A 14,463-nucleotide genomic window follows, 5' to 3' on the forward strand; every position below is an offset into this window, starting at 1 on the left:
CAGAAAAAGACATATACAAGCACACACACACAGAAAAGACATATACAACACACACATACACACACACACACACACAGAGAGAGAGAGAGAGAGAGAGAGAGAGAGAGAGGAGAGAGAGAGAGAGAGAGATTCACAGGAGAGGATGAGGATAAACTTTAAAAAGTAAAATGAGTGGATAGAATCAGGTTTCTGTGATCTGGGGAGGAATATGACACCAAAGCAGAGAGTTTTGTTCTGGACATTTAGGGAAAAACAATGACAACTTGAACAGGTGTCTTACACCACATGGTGGGAGTAATCATAAATTTCAATGAGAGTGTCTATGGGGTTAACATTTACAAATAGGTTCTTAAGTTGGGTTGTCTTTGAATGAGTACAAGTTGTTGCCAATGCTCTGGAGAAGGAGATGGATAACTGTTAGAGGTAAAAAATCTGAGGAGCTGATGATAAAAAAAAACTACCCTAATTGAGGGGGTGCCACAAACTAGTTAGAGAGGTTTTTAAAAACTATTTGTACAAAGGTGAACATTTAACTTTTTAATTTTAATTAATCTTTTTTTTAAACACTAGATTTTATCACCTCCGGTCCACCTCTGACTGTTCCATATCTCATACCTCCTCCCCAAGACCCTGTCTCCCACCATCCTGGTGGAGACACCACCCCTAACCCCACCTCACCAGACCCCTAAACTATCTGGACGGGTCCCTGTTTCTTGAGGGTTAGGTGCATCTTCTAACTGAACCCAGAGCAGGCAGTCCTTGCTGTATATGTGTTGGGGCTTCATATCAGCTGGTGTATGCTACCTGGTTGGTGGTCCAGTGTCTGAGAGCTCTCAGGGTCCAGGTTAATTGAGACTGTTGGTCCTCCCACAAGCTGCCCCCTCCTCCAGCTTCTTCTGGCTTTTCCCTTAATTCAACCACAGAGGTCAGCAGCTTCTGTTCATTGGTTGAGTGTAGATATTGGCATCTGACTCTCTTTCAGCTGCTTGTTGGGTGTTTCAGGGGGCAGTCATGATAGATCTCTTTATGTGAGCCCCCTCCATAGCATTAGTAATAGTGCTGTGGCCTTGATACCTAACCTGAGGCAGATACTACTTTAGACCTATAATGGACCTCCTTTCCTCAGGCTCTTTCTCCATTTTGCCCCTAAAGTTCTTCAGACAGGAACTAATATGGGTCAGAGTTTTGACTGTGGGATGGCAACCGATCTTTCACTTGATGCCCAGTCTTTCTGCTGGAGGTGGGTTCACAAGTTCTCTCTCTCCCACTTTAGCATTTCATCTCTAAAGTCCTTAGGAGTCTTTTCATTTCCCAGGTCTCTGTTACATTCTGGAGGCTCCCCCTCCACCTTCTACTTCCAAAGTTGCCTGTTGCCATTCTTTCTGCTGGCCTCAGGTCTCAGTTCTTTTCTCTCCCTAATACCTGGATCATATTTCCCTCTTCCCTCCCTGTCTCTTTCCACCCAGATCCCTCCCCTACCTTCTCCCTTTTGATTGTTTTCTTCTCTCTCCCAAGTGGAATTGAGGCATCCTCACTTGGGCCCTTGGCTGCTTACCTGTTGAGTTCTGTGGTTGTATTTTGGGTGTTCTGTACTTTTGTTTTGACTAATATCCACTTTATTAGTGAGTACATACCATGCATGTCCTCTTGGGCCTGGGTTGCTTTTACTCAGGATGAAATTTTCAAGTTCCATCCATTTGCCTGCAAAACTCAGGGATGTCCCTCATTCCTAACAGGTGAGTAGTATTGCATTGTGTAAATGAACCACATTATCTGTATCATTCTTCTGTCTTGGGACATCTTGTTGTTTCAGGTTCTGACTTTCTTTGCCAAACAAGACTGCTGGGAACAGAGTGGAATATGTCTCCCTGTGGCCTGGTGGGGGGCATCTTTTAGGCATATTCCCATGAATGGCAAAGTTGGGTCTTAAGGTAGTCTGTTCAATTTTAACAAACCTCAGCTTGATTTCCAAGTGGTTTTGCCAGTTTGCCATCCTACCAACAATGGAGGAGCTTCTTCTTTTCAACATCCTTGTCAACATGAACTGTCACTTGAGGTTTTGATCTTAGCCATTATGATTGGTATAAGGTGGAATCTCTCAGGGTCTTTTTGATTTGCATTTTTCTGACCACTAAGAACTTTGAATGTCTTTAGTTAAGACTCAGTCCTTGAGAATTCCTCTGCTGTAGATTACTCTGTTTTGTTCTATACCCCACTTTTGATTGTGTTGTTTGGTTTTATTGCTGGTTAGCTTCTTGAGTTCTTCATATATTTTGATATTAGCCCTCTGTCAAAATGTGGGGTTAGTGAAGATTTTTTTCCCAACCTGGGTTGCCATTTGTCTTAATGATTATTCCCTTGCCTTTATAGAAGCTTTCCAATTTCATGAGGTCCCATTTTATCAATGTTTGATCTTAGAGCATGAGCCATTGGAGTTCTGTTTAGAAATTTCCCCCTGTCAATGATTTCAAGTCTCTTTCTCATGTTTTCTATTTGATTGATTGTATTTGGTTTTATGATGAGGTTATTGATCCACTTGGATTTGAGCTTGTGCAAAGTTGACAAATATGGGTATATTTTTATTTTTCTACATACAGACAGCCAGTTAATTCAGCACCATTTATTGAAGATGCTTTTCTTTTTCCATTATATATTTTTTGGCTTCTTTTGTTAAAGATCAAATGCCCATAAGTATTGGTTTTTTATTTCTGGGTCTTCAATTCTATTCCATTTGTTAACCTGTCTGTCTGTGTACTAGTATCATGCAGTTTTTATCCACTATCACTGGAAATATAGCTTGAGGTAAGGATGTTGATTTCCCACAGTAGTTCTTTTATTGTCAGAATTGTTTTTGCTCTTCTGGGTTTTAACCTTTCAGATGAAATTGAGAGTTGCTCTTTCCATGTCTTTGAAAAAATTATGTTGGGATTTTGATTGATATTGCACTGAATCTGTAAATTGCCTATGGTAGGATGGTCAATATAACTATGCTAATTCTGTCAATCCATGAGCATGAGAGATCTCTCCATTTTCTGAAATCTTTGTTTTCTTTCTTGGGAGACTTGAAGTTATTGTCACAATAGATCTTTCACTTGTTTGGTTAGATTTACCCCAAGATGTTTTATATTATTGGTGGCTATTTGAAGGGCTTTTTTTTTCTAATTTCTTTCTCAGATTGTTTATCATTTGCATAAAGGAAAGCTACTGATCTTATTTGAGTTAATTTTATATTGGGCTACTTTTCTTAGTTTGCTTATGAGCTGGAGAATTTCTCTGGTAGAATTTTGGAACTGCTATATATTTATCATATCATCTGCAAATAGCAATACCTTTATTTCTTCTTTGCCAATTTGTAACCTCTTGATCTGTTTTTGTTGCCTTATTGTTCCAGCTAGCACTTTGAGTACCATATTCAATAGATATGGGGAGAGTGGGCATCCTTGTCTTGTCAGCAATTTTAGTGGGATTCCTTCAAATATCTCTCCATTTAATTTTATATTTTCTGTTGGTTTGCAGTAAATTGTTTTTATTATGTATAGGTATGGGTATTGAATTCCTGATCTCTTCAATATTTTTAACATGAAGGAGTGTTGGATTTTGTCACATTCTTTTTCTGAATCTAAGGAAATGGTTATATGATTTTTTTCTTTCAGTTTGGTTTTATAGTGGATTTTGTTAATAGATTTTCTTATATTGAACCAACCTTTCATCCCAGAGAAGAAGCCTACTTGATCGTGGTGAATGATGGTTTTGATGTGTTCTTGGGTTCTGTTTGCAACAATTTTATTGAGTATTTTTGAATCGATATTTATAAGCAAAAGAGGTCTGAAAGTCTAATTTTTGGTTGCATACTTGTGTGGTTTAGGTATCAGAGAAATTGTGACTTCATAGAATGAATTAGGTAGTGTTCCTTCTGTTTCTATTTTATGGAATAGTTTGAGGAATATTGGCATTCAGTCTTCTTTGAAGGTCTGATAGAATTCTGCACTAAATCTGTCTGTCCCTGAGCTTTTCTTCCCTCCCTCCCTCCCTCCCTCCCTCCCTCCCTCCCTCCCTCCCTCCTTTCTTTTCTTTCTTTCTTTCTTTCTTTCTTTCTTTCTTTCTTTCTTTCTTTTTTCTGTTTTTTATTTTTTATTTGTGAAGTTTTTAATGACTTCTTCTATTTCCTTATGGGATCTGGGCTTGTTTAGATAATTCACCTGCTCTTGTTATAACTTTCATATGTGGTATCTGTCTAGAAAACTGTGTATTTCTTCTAGATTTCCCTGGGCTGGCATTTGTGTTCTCTTAGAGTCTGCATGACCTCTGATCAGGCTCTTCTAGCTTTTAGTGTCTCTGTTGAGAAGTCTGGTGTAATTCTCAGGTCTACCTTTCTAAAATTACTTGCCCCTTTCCTTTTTGCAGCTTTTAGTATTCTTTCTTTGTTCTGTGCCTTTAGGTTTTTTCCCCCTGGTCCCATTTATTTGGTGCTGTATAGGCTTCTAGTACCTTTATGGCCATCTCTTTCTTCCTCTAGGTTGAGGAAGTGTTTATTGAAGATGTTTTCAGGTTCTTTGAGTTTCTTTTTGTTCTTCTCTATTCTAATTATTCTTAGATTTTGACTTTTCATTGTGTCCTGAGTTTCCTGGATGTCTTGGCTTAGTAGTGTTTTTTTTTTCTTTTCCTTTATTAAATATTTTCTTTATTTACATTTCAAATGTTATCCCCTTCCCAGGTTTCCAGTCTGGAAACCGCCCATCCCATCCCCCCAATCCATCAATCTTCATGATGGTGCTCTGCCACCCACCTGCCTCCCTGCCCTGGCATTCCCCTACACTTGGGCATCAAGCCTTGACAGGACCAAGGGCTATTGATGCCCTACAAGGCCCATCCTCTGCTACATATGGGACTGAGCCATGGATGGCTCCATGTGTACTCTTTGTTTGGTGGTTTAGTCCCTGGGAGCAATGGGGTGTCTGGTTGGTTGGTATTGTTGTTCTTCCTATTGGTTTGCAAAGCCCCTGAGCTACCTCAGTTCTTTCTCTAACTCCTTCACAGGGGACCCTGTTTTCAGTTCAATGGTTGGCTGTGAGCACCAGCCTTTGAATTTGTCAAGCTCTGGCATAGCCTTTCAGCAGACAGCTATATCAGTCTCCTGTCAGTATGCACTTCTTGGCATCCCTAGTAGTGATTGGGTTTGGTGACTGCATGTAGGGTGGATGCCTGTAGGATTAGTGGGGAGGGGGCTGTTGTCTGTTCTGCCACAGGGATTGGGCTGCTCGGGAAGGCAGGACTCAGGAAGTTTGACTGCTCTTACTCCATGCCTCCTAGAGGGTGTTGGACTATGGTAAGCCATGGGACACCACTCTAAGGGTGGGAAGGTGAGGTATGGGAGCGGATTACAGTCTGAGCTGGCTGGTGGGTAGTGGGGGGGAGTCCCTGGGCCTGCAAGGACTCTGGGCCATTGGTTCTCAGGCTCTTGGGCATCCAGGCTCCACTAGAATGCCACCTAAAGAGCTGAGAACACAGCAGGGCTGGTTCTAGCCCAGGGCCAAGGGGGAAAGGAGGCTGGTTGGCCCCACGAGGAGAGCTGTTGGCTTGACTGCAGTAGCCTGCAGGCTTGGTGATGGAGGTAGCTAGGAGTGCAGGGAGGCTTTCTTCAGGAGATTAGATGGCAGCTCTGTAAGCAAAGAGCTTCTCTACAGCTCCCCATGGCAGATCATGATGAAAAGAGACAGTCCATGATTTTAAGGCATTTGTTATAATGGCAGAATTTGGATGAGTAAAACCATACCATACTTCTCAGAGTGGGCCTGAGATTAAATACCTTTTGCAAGGAATGTCTGGGAAGGGAAAGTCCTTGGCTAAGCCTCCAGGCCTTTAGGTACCTCGTGATAATGGAGATCTCTCTAGAGACTATATGACCTGTTGTCATGTCCTCTACCAGGGAAAGGGATTGGAGAATTGCCCTTACATGACTTGACTGATGCTTACAAATTTAGGGAGGGCTGTGGGTTAGTGACCAGCCTGGTTTCATGGGAGTCAGGCAAAACACCTACCGTCTCTTCAGGATCAATGAGATTTTAAACCTCCTCAACCAGGAACCAAGGTCCCTTTCACTGTCCCCATGTGTAGCAGCAGTCTCTGGATGGCCTTTCCTTCAGTCTCTGCTCCAAACTTTGCCTCAGTATTTCCTCCTATGAATATTTTTGTTCCCCCTTCTCAAAAGGACTGAAGCATCAACACTTTGGTCATCCTTCTTAAGCTTCATGTGGTCTGTGGATTGTATCTTGGGTAATCCTAGCTTTTGGACTCACTTATCAATGAGTACATATCATGTGTGTTCTTTTGTGATTGGGTTACCTCACTCAGGATGATATTTTCTAGTTCCATCCATTTGCCTAAGAATTTCATGATGTCCTTGGTTTTTTGTTTTGTTTTTTTGTTCTCTCATTTTTTTTTTTTACTTTTTTCTTCCATCTTTATTAAATTGGGTATTTCTTATTTACATTTCAAATGTTATTCTGTTTCCCGGTTTCCAGGCCAACATACCCCTAGCCCCTTCCCCTCCCCTTCTATATGGATGTTCCCCTCCCCATCCACCCCCCATTACTGCCCTCCCCCAAACAATCCTGTTTACTGGGAGTCCAGCTTTAGCAGTACCAAGGGCTTCCCCTTCCACTGGTAACCCTACTAGGCTATTCATTGCTACCTATTAATAGAGCCCAGGGTCAGTCCATGTATTGTCTTTGGGTAGTGGCTTAGTCCTGGAAGCTCTGGTTGGTTGGCATTGTTGTTCACATGGGGTCTCAAGCCCCTTCAAGCTCTTTCAGTCCTTTCTAAGATTCCTTCAATGGGGGTCCCGTTCTCAGTTCAGTGGTTTGCTGCTGGCATTTGCCTATGTATTTGCTGTATTCTGGCTGTGTCTCTCAGGAGAGATCTACATCCGGTTCCTGTCAGCCTGCACTTCCTTGCTTCATCCATCTTATCTAATTGGGTGGATGTATATGTATGGGTCACATGTGGGGCAGGGCTCTGAATGGGTGTTCCTTCTGTGTCTGTTTTAATCTTTGCCTCTCTCTTCCCTGCCAAGGGTATTCTTGTTCCCCTTTTAAAAAGAAGGGTGGAACATTCACATTTTGTCATCCTTCTTGAGTTTCATGTGTTCTTGCATCTAGGTAATTCAAGCATTTGGGCTAATAGCCACTTATCAATGAGTGCATACCATGTATATTTTTCTAAAGATCTTTTCCTAATCTGTTGGTTGCCATTTTGTCCTAATGACAGTGTCCTTTGCTTTACAGAAGCTTTGCAGTTTTCAGAGGTCCCATTTGAGGATTCTTGATCTGATAGCATTAGCCATTCATGTTCTCTTCAGGAAAATTTCCCCATGCCCGTGCATTCGAGGTTCTTCCCTACTTTTTCCTCTATCAGTTTGAGCATATCTGCTTTTATGTGGAGGTTCTTAATTCACTTGGACTTGAGCTTTGTACAGGGCAATAAAAATGGATCAATTTGCATTCTTCTACAAGCTAACCTCTAGTGGAACCAGCACCATTTGTTGAAAATGCTATCTTTATCCACTGGGTTGGTGGACTCCATATGGGATGGATCCCCAGATGGGGCTGCCCCAGGTTAGCTTTTCCTTCAGTCCCTGCTCCACTCTTTGTCCCTTTATTTTCTGCTGTGAGTATCCTAGTTTTGGTCTTCCTTTTTCTTGAGCTTCATATGGTCTATGAATTTTATCTTGGGTATTCTGAGTTTTAGGGATGATATCCACTTATCAGTGGGAGTATACCATGTGTACCACATTTTTCTGTATTGATTCTTCAATTTCTTTCTTCCTTTTGTGTGTGGACTTTCTGTCGATTTTTTCATCTGTTTCCATGATTTGTCCATTGAGTAGAATGGGGTGTTGCATTCTCCCACTGTTATAGTGTGTAGTAGAATGTATGCTTTGAGCTTTAGTAAGGTTTCTTTCATGAATGTGTACCCTTGCATTTGGAGCTGCGATCTTCAGAATTGAGAGGTTATCTTGGCAGACTTTTCCTTTGAAGAGTCTGAAGTGTCCTTCCTTATCTTTTTTGATAACTTTTGGTGTAAAGTCAATTTTATTCTATATTAGTATGGCTACTCCAGCTTGCTTCTTGGGACTATTTGCATGGAAAATTTTATTTCAACCTTTTACTCTGAAGCAGTGTCTGTCTTTGTCACTGAGGTGTTTTTCCTGTAAGCAGTAAAATGCTGAGTCCTGTTTACATATCCAGTTTGTTAGTCTATATCTTTTTATTGGAATTGGGTCATTGATGTTCATGTTAAGTTATCTGCTATCATCTTTTATTGTCATTTACGAGATACTTTTCTAGGGTGCAATAGCATCATTTTAGGAATGATATTTGTAGAAAGATATTTGTAAATTTGGTTTTGTCATTGATATCTTGTTTCTCCATCTATATTTAATTGAGGTTTTGCTGGATATTGTAGCCGGGCTGGCATTTTGTTCTCTTAGGGTCTTTATGACATCTATCCAGGATCTTCTAGCTTTCATAGTCTCTGTTGAGAAGTCTGGTCTAATTCTAATATGTCTGCCTTTACATGTTGCTTCACTTTTTTCTCTTTCTGCCTTTAATATTCTTTCTTTGTTTTGTGTATTTGGCCTTTTGACTATTATGTGACAGGAGGAATTTCTTTTCTGGTCAATTTGTTTGGAGTTCTGTAGGCTTCTTGTATGTTCATGGACATCTTTTTCTTTACGTTAGGGTACTTTTCTTCTATAATTTTGTTGAAGATATTTACTGGCCCTTTAAATTGGGAATTTTCATTTTCTTATTTACCTATTATCCTTAGATTTGGTCTTCTCATATGTGCTGAATTTCCTTTATGCTTTGCATTTGGGTTTTTTGCTTTTTCGTTTTCTTTGATGATTTGTCAATGTTTTTCTATGGTATCTTCGCACCTGATTTCTCTTCATTCTCCCATATTCTGTTGGTGATGCCTGTGTCTATGACTCCCTGACCTCTTTCTTAGGTTTTTTCTATCATCAGGGTTGTCTCCTTTGATTTCTTTATGATTTCTATTTTCATTTTCCAGATCCTTGATGGTTTTGTTCAATTTCTTCACCTGTTTGATTGTGTTTGCTACTTAATTTTAAAGATTCTTGTGTTTTCTCTTTAAGGACTTCTACTTGTTTACTTGTATTTTCCTGTATTTCTTTAAGGGAGTTATTTATGTCCTTCTTAAAGTCCTCTATCATCATCATGAAATGTAATTTTAAATTCAATTCTTGCTTTTCTGCTATGTTGGCATATTCAGTATTTGCTGTGGCAAGAGAACTGGGTTCTGATGATCCCAAGTAATCTTGGTTTCTCTAGCTTAATTCTTCTGGCTTTTGTCTTTTTGCCATCTAGTTTATCTCTGATGTTGTTGGTTTTGATGACTCTTACTGGGCTTGTCCTCCTTGGGCCTGTGGGCCTGTGATATTAGGAGTGGATTGCTCCTTGGGGATCATCTCTTTCAGGGGAAGGTTTTGTGTCTGGAGCACTGTGGGATAGCTTTAGCTCTCTGGGCACAGATGAAGACTAAATGTAATGCTGCATGCTGCCACGTGGCTCCTGGGTCTGTGAGCTTCAGTAAATCTCTCCTTGTATAGTCAATGGAGCAAAAGTGGAGTCCGACCTGTGGGTTTAGGGTGAGGGAAACTCCTGGCTGACCAGCTCTCTGTGGGCAGGTTTTTGGGTCTGAAGGACTGTGGGATATCATTAGCTCATAGATTGACCAGAGTCTTGCTTTAGAGCTGCTCTGGGGCTCCAGAGTTCTATGTACTCCTGGTGACTCTCTCCTTGAATAATCAGTGAAACAATTGGGGTCCCCTTGGCGGGAATAGCCTTAGGGTGAGAGTGCTCTGAATATCTCTTCGTGTGTGCAGGTTTTTTGTGTCAGAGGACTGTGGAACAGTCTTAGTTCTGTGCACAGATGGAACCAGAAGAGTCCTGTACCAGGTTTCTCTTTGATTCCTGTGCCCTGTGTTCTCCCTGGTGGGTCCCTCTTTGGACAGTTAGTGGGACAAAGTGGGGTCACCTGTGGGTTTAGGAGTGAGAGCATTCTGGGAGACTAACTCTCTTAGGGGGAGGTTTTTGGGTCCAGAGGGCTGTGGGATAACTTTGGGTGCAGATGAAGACTGGCCAAAACCATACAACCTTTTATACACATATAGACACAAGTCTTGGGATTTTTAATCCCATGTAGAAACTCACCAACTGGCACCAAGGAAGCAACACAGATGGGTGAGTGTAAAAACCCACGTTACTAATGGTGCCAGCAGCTCACCTGGTCAAAGTGGATGATTCTTGTGCCCTCATACTCTAGTAGCCAAGTATTTATAAAAGCAAGCCTTTCCTCAAATGGAATAAAAGATATTTTATTTGAGCCAAGATGGTTGAGCCATGGCCTGGGAATGGAAGAAGTAAGTTACCTCAAATAAGTGTCATGATGGGGGGAGAATATAAAAGATAAATATTCGACGGATCTGGGATTATGTTGGTTTAGTAAGCGAAGGTTGCTTTACTTTAGTCCAAGATCAACGTGACATCATTTGTCCAGGTTACCAGACTAGGTTCAATAGTAACAATGATTTTCTCTTGTTGGTATGTCGCAATCCAATATGAATGGTTTCTACCATGGTATGTACGTTACTACTGCAGTCTTAGGGTTAACATGCCAGGCAGGTTCTTCTTGCTTCACAGATGGCTAGAATTGGCTTCTTTCCTTCTTTAGGAATTTCATGGTGCCTTTTGATACTAGGAAAGCTAGCACTTCAGGAGGAAGATTTTGTTAAATTATAGCTGAGACTTTATGGGCCCTGTATCTGAGGTACATAGTGTCTTGAGCAATAGGGGTTTATCTTCCACTTCTGAGGGCCAAGCAAGTGCAATAGCAATAGTTTATAATATTTAAGGAGTTTCTTGGACAATGCTGGTCAACAACTGTAGGCTTTGATTTTTCAAAACCTACTCTTAATAAAGGTACTTAATGTTTTAACCTCCTTCTAGTGTACCACCCACCAGAGGTAGTGGAAAGGAAAGGGTAATAGGGCAAAGGAGGATAATGGACTTGTTTACAATCTTTGAAGTGAATCCAATCTGCATTGTCAAAATATTAGCAGTTCAGTTCACATGAATCAGCAGTGGTATCTTGATCCACTCTCAAACAGCATTTATGAATCAGCAACAGTAGTTCTATCCAGAAGAAACTATGAGGCTCTGAAAATCAAACCAAGTCCACAGAAGATGCAAGAAACTGCCAGAACACCACCAGAAGTTTTTTGGTGGTGTTTCTCTCCATGGAGTGACAAAAAACAATGACCAACAAAGAATGACAAGGTAAACCAATACCGTATAGTAGTCAATGAAGATCAGCATCAGCAAAGCCCCAAGATAATCAGAAAAGAATGGAAAGATATCACAATACCACACAGCATCATCCACTGCCTGCTGGGTTATATTTATTCCCTTTCCAAACATCATCTGTTCTCTCAAGCATCCACTCTAATAAAAAGTCACATGACCCTTTTCCAGGTAGTTTCTAGAAAAATATCACCTGTTGTTTGTTCTCAGTAAAATATCTTCCCACGTGTCTGCTTCAGCAAAAACACTCTCTCATAAGAAAGTTTCCAGAAAAACATCACATGGCACAACTGAGTCTTGGAAGAAAAGAGTGAGAAAAGGTGAAAAGTTACCCACATTGCACTTCTTCAAACCACTGCTTTACACCATATGGGGACCATCACAGAAAACCATTACTGGTCAACATGAAGAAAACAACTGATTATTGTGTGCTCATCTCAGAATAGTGTGTGAAAAAGTTGTAAGAGACAAGGGACCAGAAAGTCTATTGAGAAATTGTGTTTTCTAGAAGTCACAGGGAAGTTATACTCATAATACTGCAACAATTTGGTTAATAAAACAGGATATGAACAGTGACAATAGAAATAGGCATTCTAATATGAAATGGGGAAATCACATCTGAGCCCCAACCCTAGACAAAGAACTGCAGTTGACTGATAAATGCTGAGGTAGGGAGAATTAGTCTTCCATAAGGAAGATCCTCTTATTGTTTTGCAATATCAAGTGATTGGCTCTGCAACCGAATGCATACAAACAGAACTAAGTGAATTTAGTAGGTTATATTTAAATATTTGTGCTTATATAGGTAACAATAATAATCAAAGGAAAGAGGCTGTGAATTTGAGAGTAAATACTGGAACATGGGGGAGGTTGAGGGAGAGGACCTGGGAAATCTTAGAGGAAAGAAAGGGAAGGGGTAGGGGAACACCCATACAGAAGGGGAGGGGGAGGGTTTAGGGGGATGTTGGCCTGGAAACCAGGAAAGGGAATAACACTTGAAATGTAAATAAGAAATACTCAATAAAAAAAAAGAAAAGAAAGGGAAGGGGTGAAATGATGAAATTATATTTAAATTAAAAATATATTAATAAGAAAAAGAATAGCAATTTTCAAATGCTTTTTCCCCATCAACATCACTAGACATACTTTATTATAGTCTTTTTTACAAAAGGAATATGTATTTTACTATTTTTTTCAAGCTATATCTACTAATGTTAAAGGCATGCTTTAACTGATTCTTGTTCTTACTAGCCATGGATAGTCCACAGCTTTTTTGTTGGAGTTTGCTCTTTAGTTTTTGTCCCTAAATTTCTGTCTGTCTGTCTGACTGACTTAACAGGTTTGACATTTTATTTAACATGTTAATAAAAAGGGTTAATGAAAAGAGACCAAAGCCCATTTCAAAATCAGACTCCTCAGATTCTCTGCTTCAACTTGCTTCTTTTCGGTTAGGGCAGCAGCAGTAGAGTCAGGACTGCCTGCTGCTAGAGCTCCAGTTACTGGAATAGTACTAGAACACCAGTCCTTACATTGCAGATGAGGCTCCTTATGTTGACAGGAGACAGGGCCTTTGCAAACAAGCTAGGCCAGAAAGGCTCAACAGGACACCAGCTGCTTCCTCCCCCCCCCAATAATACATTTATTTATTTATTTATTTATTTATTTATTTATTTATTTATTTATTTATTTATTCACCTTACATCCTGGTCACAGACCCTCCTCTCCTTTCCTCCCAGTCCCACCCTTATAAATTCCTCACCCTAATCTCCCCTTCTGTTCTACTCAGAGAACTTCCTTGGATACCACTCCATTCTGGGACATCTAGTCCCAGTAGAACTAGGCATATCCTCTCACACTGAGGCACAACCAAGCAGTCCTGGTAGACGGAAAAGAATCCAATTGCAGGAAATATCTGGCAGAGGGCTAATATCCAAAATATATAAAGAACTTAAAAAGTTAGATACCAACAAACCAAATAACCCAATAAAAATGAGGTACAAAGCTAAACAGAATTCATAACACAGGAATTTCAAATGGAAAGGAGCATTTGGGAGGCAGGGACTGGGAGGAGGGGGCACAGATATTGAAATGTAAAGTGAATAAATAAATTAATACAAATAGAGAAAAGAAATGTTTAACATCCTTAGTCATCAGGGAAATACAAATCAAAATAACCCTGAGATTCCACCCATCAGAATGGCTAAGATCAAAAACTCAAGTGACAGCACATGATGATGATGAGGCTGTGAAGCAAGGGGACACCAGATATTTTGATGAAGGCATTAATCTTATATTCCATGACTGTTTTGCAGGATGAGTGTGAAGTAGATGTAGGTGAGCTCACAGACTTCGGATATGTTACAGACTGCCAGTGCAGTGCTAGAAGTCAGGCTTTACTACAATGAGCTTTTACCTCTGCTGAAGGACAATGCAACTTTGCAGCAGATGAGGAAAATGCTGGCTTCTTTTTACTCTCCTTTGACAAAAGCTCCTTGTACTGACTTCCCAGTCCAATAAACTGCATTCACAATAGAGCATCTCTTCTCTTCTATTGTTTACTAAATTGCATCTTAAGTTTCCTACAGTGCAGGCCTAAAAATAAAGGTGTCTGCAATAGTTTTCAATTACCCTTAGACACACAAGAAGATAATGAATTTACAAGGAGAAAAAGATCAGATCTCAAAATAAGCAAAAAAGTTCAATCTTGAGTAGAGGAATGGGGAAACCAATGGTTGAGTCTGTTTCTTCTGGTGTCAGCCCAAATAGTCTATACCTGCCCCTATTTCCTTTGAGTTTTGTGATCCTCCCAGTTCCTAAATCTACTCTTTGTCCACCTGTGAATACCATGAGATTTAGAAAGATTTCTGACTTTAATGTGTGCCGAGCAGTAAGTGGAATGCAGAAGACAAGTTTCATTTTTTTCACATTTTATAAGCTATCTTCTTTAATCGAGTTTCCCTTGATGTATAGAAGGATTTCAATTCCATTTAAAATTTTTTGTCCTATTTCCTTACCATCAGGAGTCCTATTTGGAAAGTATTTACCTAAGCCTGTGTCACGTAGGGACCTCACCCCCAACACA

Source organism: Rattus rattus, chromosome 1 (genome assembly GCF_011064425.1).
Source record: "Rattus rattus isolate New Zealand chromosome 1, Rrattus_CSIRO_v1, whole genome shotgun sequence".
In the NCBI taxonomy this organism is placed as follows: Eukaryota; Metazoa; Chordata; class Mammalia; order Rodentia; family Muridae; genus Rattus; species Rattus rattus.